The sequence below is a fragment of the Lolium perenne genome, chromosome 4 (assembly GCF_019359855.2).
Source record: "Lolium perenne isolate Kyuss_39 chromosome 4, Kyuss_2.0, whole genome shotgun sequence".
Taxonomy (NCBI): domain Eukaryota; kingdom Viridiplantae; phylum Streptophyta; class Magnoliopsida; order Poales; family Poaceae; genus Lolium; species Lolium perenne.
In genome coordinates this window covers 311,984,980-311,994,128 of record NC_067247.2, presented here as the reverse complement: position 1 = coordinate 311,994,128, position 9,149 = coordinate 311,984,980, and positions in this window count along the sequence as shown.

Below are 9,149 nucleotides of genomic sequence, written 5' to 3'. Positions count from 1 at the left end.
TTCTGTACTGCATTGGATATTGCCCCTGTAGGTACAGCGAAGAAGATCGAGAATAATCCCAAGGCTTTGCTGGAGCTCTATCGAGAAGTTACCAATGATGATAGCCACACCATTCAGCGTGGCAAGATAAGAAACATCCAACTCCCTGCCATTAGATATTTCGCTTACTGTCTTGCTACTAGTATTCTTGGTAGGGAGAACACTAGCAATATTTCTAGCTATCATCTTGCTTTCTTAGTTGCTGCACTTACTGGAAAGACACCTTATCATCTTGGTGCTCTCGTTGCCCGTCGTTTGTCCACTAAGGGGCCTATTTTTGGAGGAATTGTTGCCTCACGCATTTTGGCATATCTAGATCTTCCTCTTGACCCTACTGATGTGAAACTAACCCCTATAAGGCTTGATATTGCTGCTATGAAGAGTCACCAATTTGTTACAACTGACTCTAGTTTAGATAATATTGTCTATAAAATGTTGTTTATTGACGGGGATGAGAGGGCGATCCCTTTGCCGCAAACAGTTTTGTTTGATATTCACAGGAAACCGTGGTCGCGCTCTAAGGAGGAGGTGGATGAGCAGCTGAGGATACATGGCTTCCACCAGCAGCATGACTCCGAGGACGCCGAGCCCTCCCACGAGTACACGGTCACGTATCCTGGTGCATCTTCCAGCACATACCCAGAACAGGATCCATCTTCGTCGTACTACGGAGGTGCCACTTCATGGGCACGATGGGATTGATCTCCACTTAGGCCAAAAGCCTAAGCTTGGGGGATGTATACCAGCATCACTCATTCATTGCATATTATAGTTGTTGGATACTTTTACATACCTGTTTAGCTTCTTAAAGTGGTTTTCTAATAAGAGGGAGATGATATTTGGGGAAGTGCTGCCTGAAAACAGATTCTGGACTGATACCAAAAAAAATTCTCAAAAACAGCCAGAAAGTTATTTTGCGAAGCCAATTTTTGTGCATGTTCCCCAGGTTGTTATCTAACTTTCATTAGTTGAACACTTTTCGAGCTGAGGAGCGGAAGAATTTCTTAAAAATCGATTACTGTACTGCTGTCAAGTTTGACGAATTCCTGCTGCTTTGTGTTTATGTGACTCTTTTAGTTTTCATTTTCTTGTTTTTGCTTTGTTTCTTTCCTAAAACACAAAAAGACCAAAAATATTTCTGTTGTTTCTCTTCACCATTTGTTTATTTTGGTTTCTTGCTTTTATTTTGTTTTGTTTGCTATCGTTGGTTTGCTATAAGAAAATCCAAAAAGATTTTGCTTTGTTTGCTTGTTTCCTTTTATTCTTGATTCCAATTCAAAAACACCAAAAATATTTGCTGTTCTTCTTTGGTTTTGTAAAGTTCATTATGGAGTTCTATGGTCTCCAGTGGTTGGAGCTTGGTTTTCATTCCATATTATTCAAGCTACACAAGTGAAAGGCAATAATGACGATCTACGACAATTCGACTGTGGTGAGAGGCTGGTATGAACTCTATTTGTTTTCATTTTTGTACATATACTCATTCATGTGAGCATGCTTAGTTGGTTCATGTGAGGTATATGTCATTTAAGAAAGTCTAGTAGTTCATGATCTTTCATGTTTAGCTCCAATTTATTAATATGAGTAGCATGTCATAGATATTTGCTTGCATTGTTTTATTCATAAATATGTATGACATTGTGGTATCCTCCTCTGAATAATTCACTTGAATCGACTTGGCACATGCTCACGCATGCACATGACCGAACAAAAGTCAATTAAGCCTCGATGATTTACTTTGCTTCAGAGTTCTTGTATCACTTTTATGCCTTCGTTAATTTATTTTGCCGCAAGCATGATTATGACAGTTACTGCTCTCTTGATTGTCGCTTCCCAGTCTATTGCTAGCCTTCACTTGTACTGAGCGGGAACGCTGCTCGTGCTTCCAAACCCCTGAAAACCAAGTTATTCCAAAGTGTCCACCATAAATACCTATGCATGGCATTTCAAACCATTCCAAGTAAATTCTCATGCGCTACCTTTAAACCTTCAAAATGCTTCTCAATTTGTGTCGATGTTTTATAGCTCATGAGGAAGTACGTGGTGTTTATCTTTCAACCTTGTCATTTACTCTTGATAGACTTTCATAATGGACTAGTGGCACATCCGTTTATCCAATAATTTTGCAAAAAGAGCTGGCAACGGGGTTCTCAGCCCCAATTAACTAACTTTCATTGATAATTCTCTTCACATGTTTTGCCCTGATTCATCAGTAAGCAACTTAATTTGCAAATAGACACTCCTCCATGGTATGAGAATGTTGGAAGGCACCCGAGGATTCGGTTAGCCATGGCTTGTGTAAGCAAAGGTTGGGGGGAGTGTCATCCATAATAAAACTAAAATACGTGTGTAAACAAAAGAGAAGAGGGATGATCTACCTTGCTGGTAGAGATAACGTCCTTCATGGGAGCCGCTCTTGAAAGTCTGGTTGACGAGGTAGTTGGAGTACCCATTACCATTCGTTGACAACAACAAACACCTCTCAAAATAACTTTACTCCTGATTTAAAAATGAAAAGCTCTAGCGCATGTTAATCCCTGCTTCCCTCTGCGAAGGGTCAATCTTTTACTTTTATGTTGAGTCACCATCCTTTCTTTGAGCACTTTCTTGAGAGCACAACTGTCATTCTTAGTATAATATGCTTGTCCCAAAATGTGATTAACTGTGGTATAACTTTGATGCTTTTATCTTTGACAATCTCTACTTCTAGTCTTTCTATGAACTTCAAAGGTGCCCGAGCATTTATGTTTTGCTGTACAAATACGGGCAAGCGAGATACCACTTTATCATATCCTTTTATGAAAATTGCAATCATGCTAATAGACATGATTCATGATGCTTATTATTAATTTGTTGGTACCTTTTCCATGATTGACATAGCTATTAGATGATTTTATTTGCATGAATCTTATTATGAATTGCCTAAGTACTTGTCCATATCATGAGAATATTTACATCATATGAACAAATGTGTTCGTGAAAGTTCTTTTATCGCACTCAGTTGTTAACTGAATTGCTTGAGGACAAGCAATAAGCTAAGCTTGGGGGGAGTTGATACGTCCAAAACGTATCTACTTTCCCGAACACTTTTGCTATTGTTTTGCCTCTAATTTGTGTATTTTGGATACAACTAACACGGACTAACGCTGTTTTCAGCAGAATTGCCCTGGTGTCTCATTTTTGTGCAGAAATTCAACTTTCATGAAAATCCCGGAGTTTATTCCAATGGGCCAATTTTCCCAGAAAACTCACGGAGCCAGAAGACCAGAAGGAGGGGGGCCACGAGGCAGCCACCCCACCAGGCGGCGCGGCAGGCCCCTGGGCCGCGCCGGCCTATGGTGGTGGCGCCTCGGGCGGCCCTAGACTCCCCCCTCTCGACTACTTAAGGTCTTCGACCTAAAAACGCACGGATGTTAGACGAAATCGCGAGAAGCCATCCAGAACACCGCCGCCATCGCGAAACTCCATCTCAGGACCAGAAACTCTGTTCTGGCACTCCGCCGGGACGGGGAATCGGAGGAGATCATCGCCATCATCACCACCGACGCCTCTCCATCGACCAGCCATGTTTCCCCCATCCATGTGTGAGTAATTCCCCCGCTGTAGGCTGAAGGGGATGGTAGGGATTGGATGATATTGGTCATGTAATAGCATAAGATTGTTAGGGCATAGTGCCTAGTGTCCGTAATTGGTACTTTGATGATATTGTTGCAACTTTTTATGCTTAATGCTTGTCACTAGGGCCCGAGTGCCATGATCTCAGATCTGAACATGTTATTGTTTCATGATGATATTCATTGTTTTATGATCTTACCTGCAAGTTGTATACACATGTCGCTGTCCGGAACCCGAGGCCCCAAAGTGACAGAAATTGGGACAATCGGAGGGGAAGGCGGTGATGTGAGGATCACATGTGTTCACGGAGTGTTAATGCTTTGCTCCGGTGCTCTATTAAAAGGAGTACCTTAATTTCCAGTAGATTCCCTAGAGGCCCGACTGCCACCGGCTGGTAGGACAAAATATGTTGTGCAAGTTTCTCATTGCGAGCACGTACGACTAAATATGGAACACATGCCTATGGATTGTTTAGTACTTGGATATTGTTTTATTACTATCTGCGAATGCCCTACATTGATTGTTACATGAGTTTCTCTCATCCATGCAACACCCGTTCATCCATCCCTGTGCCTACAGTATTTTAATCCCGATGTTTACTATAATCACCACTGCTGTCTTTGTTACACTGCTGCTGATATTTCACCAACTCTTGTTATAAAGCGTTACTCTTGATAAACTCTTGCGAGCAAGTCTGTTTCCAGGTGCAGCTGAATTGACAACTCCGTTGTTAAGGCTTTCAAGTATTCTTTGGCTCCCCCTGTGTCGAATCAATAAATTGGGTTTTACTTCCCGCGAAGACTGTTGCGATCCCCTATACTTGTGGTCATCAGTCTATCATTGGAAGAGATAATATAGAAGCATTTTTCACTCATGTTAGTATGGATGAAGATTTTGAAGATACACCCTTGGTAAAAGATGTTCCTACTTATGAAAGTGCTACTGCCTGTTTAGTACACATGTTGGAAACTAGATTTGTTAATCTCAATCCTATAATTCAACATATGTTTCTTACACTCTCTGATATGGAAATGGGAGAAAAGATAAATTTTGTTTTAGATGTCCTTCTTAGAGAATTTGGTGATATAGCTAAAGAAGCTAGAAAAGTTTTTATTAAGCATAAGAGGCTTGGGTTGTTCATCGACTTTGCAAAAACACTTGAAAAGATGGACATGGATAGAATAAAGTACACTAATAATGTTAATGATGGGGGAGAGATTAAAGTACCGATACCTAGTAAGCTCCTAGGAATGCATGAAGCTCTAGAAAATAACTATGCTTGGCTTGTTCCTGAAAATTTGTTTGATGAGAATAGTAAGCCTAAAAGCAACGAAAGAGGAGTTACTTACATAGATAAGATGCAATGCATAGTTGAGAAAACTCCAAACCCCTCTGTTGATGCTTCATCTCTTGATAATACTTGATTCACACTTTCTGCGCCTAGCTGAAAGGCGTTAAAGAAAAGCGCTTATGGGAGACAACCCATTATTTTACTTCTGCACTTTTGTTTTATATTTGAGTCTTGGAAGTTGTTACTACTGTAGCAACCTCTCCTTATCTTTATTTTATTGCATTGTTGTGCCAAGTAAAGTCTTTGATAGTAAAGATGATACTAGATTTGGATTACTGCGCAGAAACAGAATTCTTTCTGTCACGAAATTGAGCCACCCCATCTGTAGGTAACTCAGACAAATCTACCAATTTACGTGCGTGATCCTTAGATATGTACGCAACTTTTATTCAATTTGAGCATTTTCATCTGAGCAAGTCCAGTGCCTCTAAACAAAATCGTCTTTACGTACTGTTCTGTTTTGACAGATTCTGCGTTTTATTTCGCATTGCCTGTTTTGCTATGTTTGATGGATTTTTTGTTCCATTAACTTTCAGTAGCTTTGGGAAATGTCCAGAAGTGTTAAGAATTATTATGTCACCTCTGAATATGTGAATTTTTGATTATGCACTAACCCTCTAATGAGTTTGTTTTGAGTTTGGTGTGGAGGAAGTTTTCAAAGATCAAGAGAGGAGGATGATACAAAAGGATCAAGAAGAGTGAAAACTTATTGACAAGATGCCGAAGAGCCAGTTGTTGTTTTCTGCTATTTTTGGTTTCAGAAATCCTACAAAGGAAATATTCTCGGAATTGGACGAAATCAACGCCCAGGGTCTTATTTTTCCATGAAGCTTCCAGAAGACCGAAAGGATTACGAAGTGGGGCGACGAGGCGCCGCCACCATAGGGCCCCGCGGCCTAGGTGGGGCCCGCGCCGCCCTATGGGGTGGGCCCCTCGCGCCGCCTCCAACCCTGCCCTTCCGCCTACTTAAAGCCTTCATCGCGAAAACCCTAGTACCGAGAGCCACGATACGGAAAACCTTCCAGAGACGCCGCCGCCGCTAATCCCATCTCGGGGGATTCAGGAGATCACCTCCGGCACCCTGCCGGAGAGGGGAAACATCTCCCGGAGGACTCTTCATCACCATGATCGCCTCCGGATTGATGTGTGAGTAGTTCACCCCTGGACTATGGGTCCATAGCAGTAGCTAGATGGTTGTCTTCTCCTCATGTGCTATCATTGTTCGATCTTGTGAGCTTCCTATCATGATCAAGATCATCTATTTGTAATGCTACATGTTGTGTTTGTTGGGATCCGATGAATATGGAATACTATGTCATGTTGATTATCAATCTATCATATGTCTTGTTTACGATCTTGCATGCTCTCCGTAGCTAGTTGAGGCTCTGGCCAAGTTGATACTTGTAACTCCAAGAGGGAGTATTTATGCTCGATAGTGGGTTCATGCCTCCATTAAATCTGGGACAGTGACAGAAAGTTCTAAGGTTGTGGATGTGCTGTTGCCACTAGGGATAAAACATCAATGCTTTGTCTAAGGATATTTGTGTTGATTACATTACGCACCATACTTAATGCAATTGTCTGTTGTTTGCAACTTAATACTGGAAGGGGTGCGGATGCTAACCCGAAGGTGGACTTTTTAGGCATAGATGCATGCTGGATAGCGGTCTATGTACTTTGTCGTAATGCCCAATTAAATCTCACTTTACTCATCATGATATGTATGTGCATTGTTATGCCCTCTCTATTTGTCAATTGCCCAACTGTAATTTGTTCACCCAACATGCTTTATCTTATTGGAGAGACACCACTAGTGAACTGTGGACCCCGGTCCATTCCTTTACATCGAAATACAATCTACTGCAAACATTGTTCTTTACTGTTCTTCGCATACAAACATCATTTTCCACACCATACATTTAATCCTTTGTTACAGCAAGCCGGTGAGATTGACAACCTCACTGTTTAGTTGGGGCAAAGTATTTGGATTGTGTTTTGCAGGTTCCACGTTGGCGCCGGAATCCCTGGTGTTGCGCCGCACTACACTCCGACACCAACAACCTTCACGTGCTCCTTGACTCCTACTGGTTCGATAACCTTGGTTTTTTTACTGGGGGAAAACTTGCTGCTGTACGCATCACACCTTCCTCTTGGGGTTCCCAACGGGCGTGTGCTTGACGCGTCATCAGCCGGCCACCCCCCCCTAACGGAAAGGTGGGAATCCCACCTTGGGTAGGTTTCCCTACACATGGAAGGTTTTGGGTTGGGGTCTTATTCGGAGACTTGTAGACCAACTCTTGGGGGTTCCACCTATATAATGAGGAGCAAGGGGAGGGGGCCGGCCACACCAAAGCCCTAGTTGGCCGCACCCCTCAAGTGGCCGGCGCCCCCTCTCCCAAACCCTAGCCGCCCCTCCTCCACCACCTCTCCCGCATACGCTTAGCGAAGCTCCGCCGGAGATCTCCATCGACACCGCCACCACGCCGTCGTGCTGCCGGGATTCCAAGGAGGATCTACTACTTCCGCTGCCCACTTTAACGTGGAAAAGGACGTCGTCTTCATCAACACCGAACGTGTGACCAAGTACGGAGGTGCTGCCCGATTGTGGCACCGTTAAGATCTTCTACGCGCTTTTGAAAGCGGCAAGTGATCATCTTCTGCAACAACGAGATCTAATCTCGTAGGCTTTGGAAATCTTCAAGGGTTAGTCTCGTTCATCCCCTCGTTGCTACCGTCTTCTAGTTTGCATCTTGGCTTGGATTGCGTTCTCGCGGTAGGAAATTTTTTGTTTTCTATGCTACGAATCCCATCAGGGGTATCAGAGCCGTGTCTATGCATAGATTGGTTGCACGAGTAGAACACAATTGTTTTGAGGGCGTTGATGCTGTGTTGTCTTTAGTTTGAGTACTTTGCATCTTTGTGGCATAGTGGGATGAAGCGGCTCGGGCTAACTTTACATGACCGCGTTCATGAGATTTGCTCCACGCTCGACATGCAACTTGTATTGCATAAGTGGCTTTGCGGATGTCTGTCTCTCCTACTATAGTGAAGATTCAATTTACTCTTCTATTGACAACACTAGTATCACCGTTGTGGTTCATGTTCGTAGGTAGATTGGATCTTACTCGAAAACCCTAAACCACGTAAAATATGCAAACCAAATTAGACACGTCTAACTTGTTTTTGCAGAGTTTGGTGATGTGATATGGCCATAATGTGATGATGAATATGTATGAGATGATCATTATTGTATTGTGGCAACCGGCAGGAGCCTTATGGTTGTCTTTAAATTTCATGTTGAGTAGTATTTCAAAGAAGTTGTAATAGTTGCTACATGGGAGAACAATCATGAAGACGGTGCCATTGACCTTGACGCTACGCCGACGATGATGGAGATCATGCTCTTTGATGATGGAGATCATGTCCGTGCTTTGGAGATGAAGATCAAAGGCGCAAAGACAAAGGGGCCATATCATATCACATATGAATTGCATGTGATGTTAATCCTTTATGCATCTTATTTTGCTTAGATCACGACGGTAGCATTATAAGATGACCCCTCTCACTAAAATATCAAGATAATAAAGTGTTCATCCTTAGTAGCACTGTTGCCAAGACTTGTTGTTTCAAAGCATCTCGTAATGATCGGGTGTGATAGATTCAACATGTGCATACAACAGGTGCAAGCCAGATTTGCAGATGCGGATACTAAGGTTGCCTTGACAAGACTAGCATGTACAGACATGGTCTCGGAACACGGGATACCGAAAGGTAGAGCATGAATCATATGATTGATATGATAAACACTTTGAGTGTTCGCCAATGAAGTTACATCTTGTCTCGTGATGATCGGGCTTGGTGTAGTGGATTTGGTTCGTGTGATCACTAAGACAATCCGAGGGATATTGTTTTGAGTGGGAGTTCACCTAGATTTTTAATTTTGTTGAATTAAAATTTGAACTCAATTTGTCATAAAGTTTAAACTATTGCAAATATATGTTGTAGATCATGGCGTCCCCATCAATCAATTTTAACCAGTTCCTAGAGAAAGAAAAGCTTAAAAGCAACGGTAGCAACTTCACCGACTGGTTCCGTCATGTGAGGATTTTCCTCGCTGGTGGTAATCTGCAATATGTGCTTGATG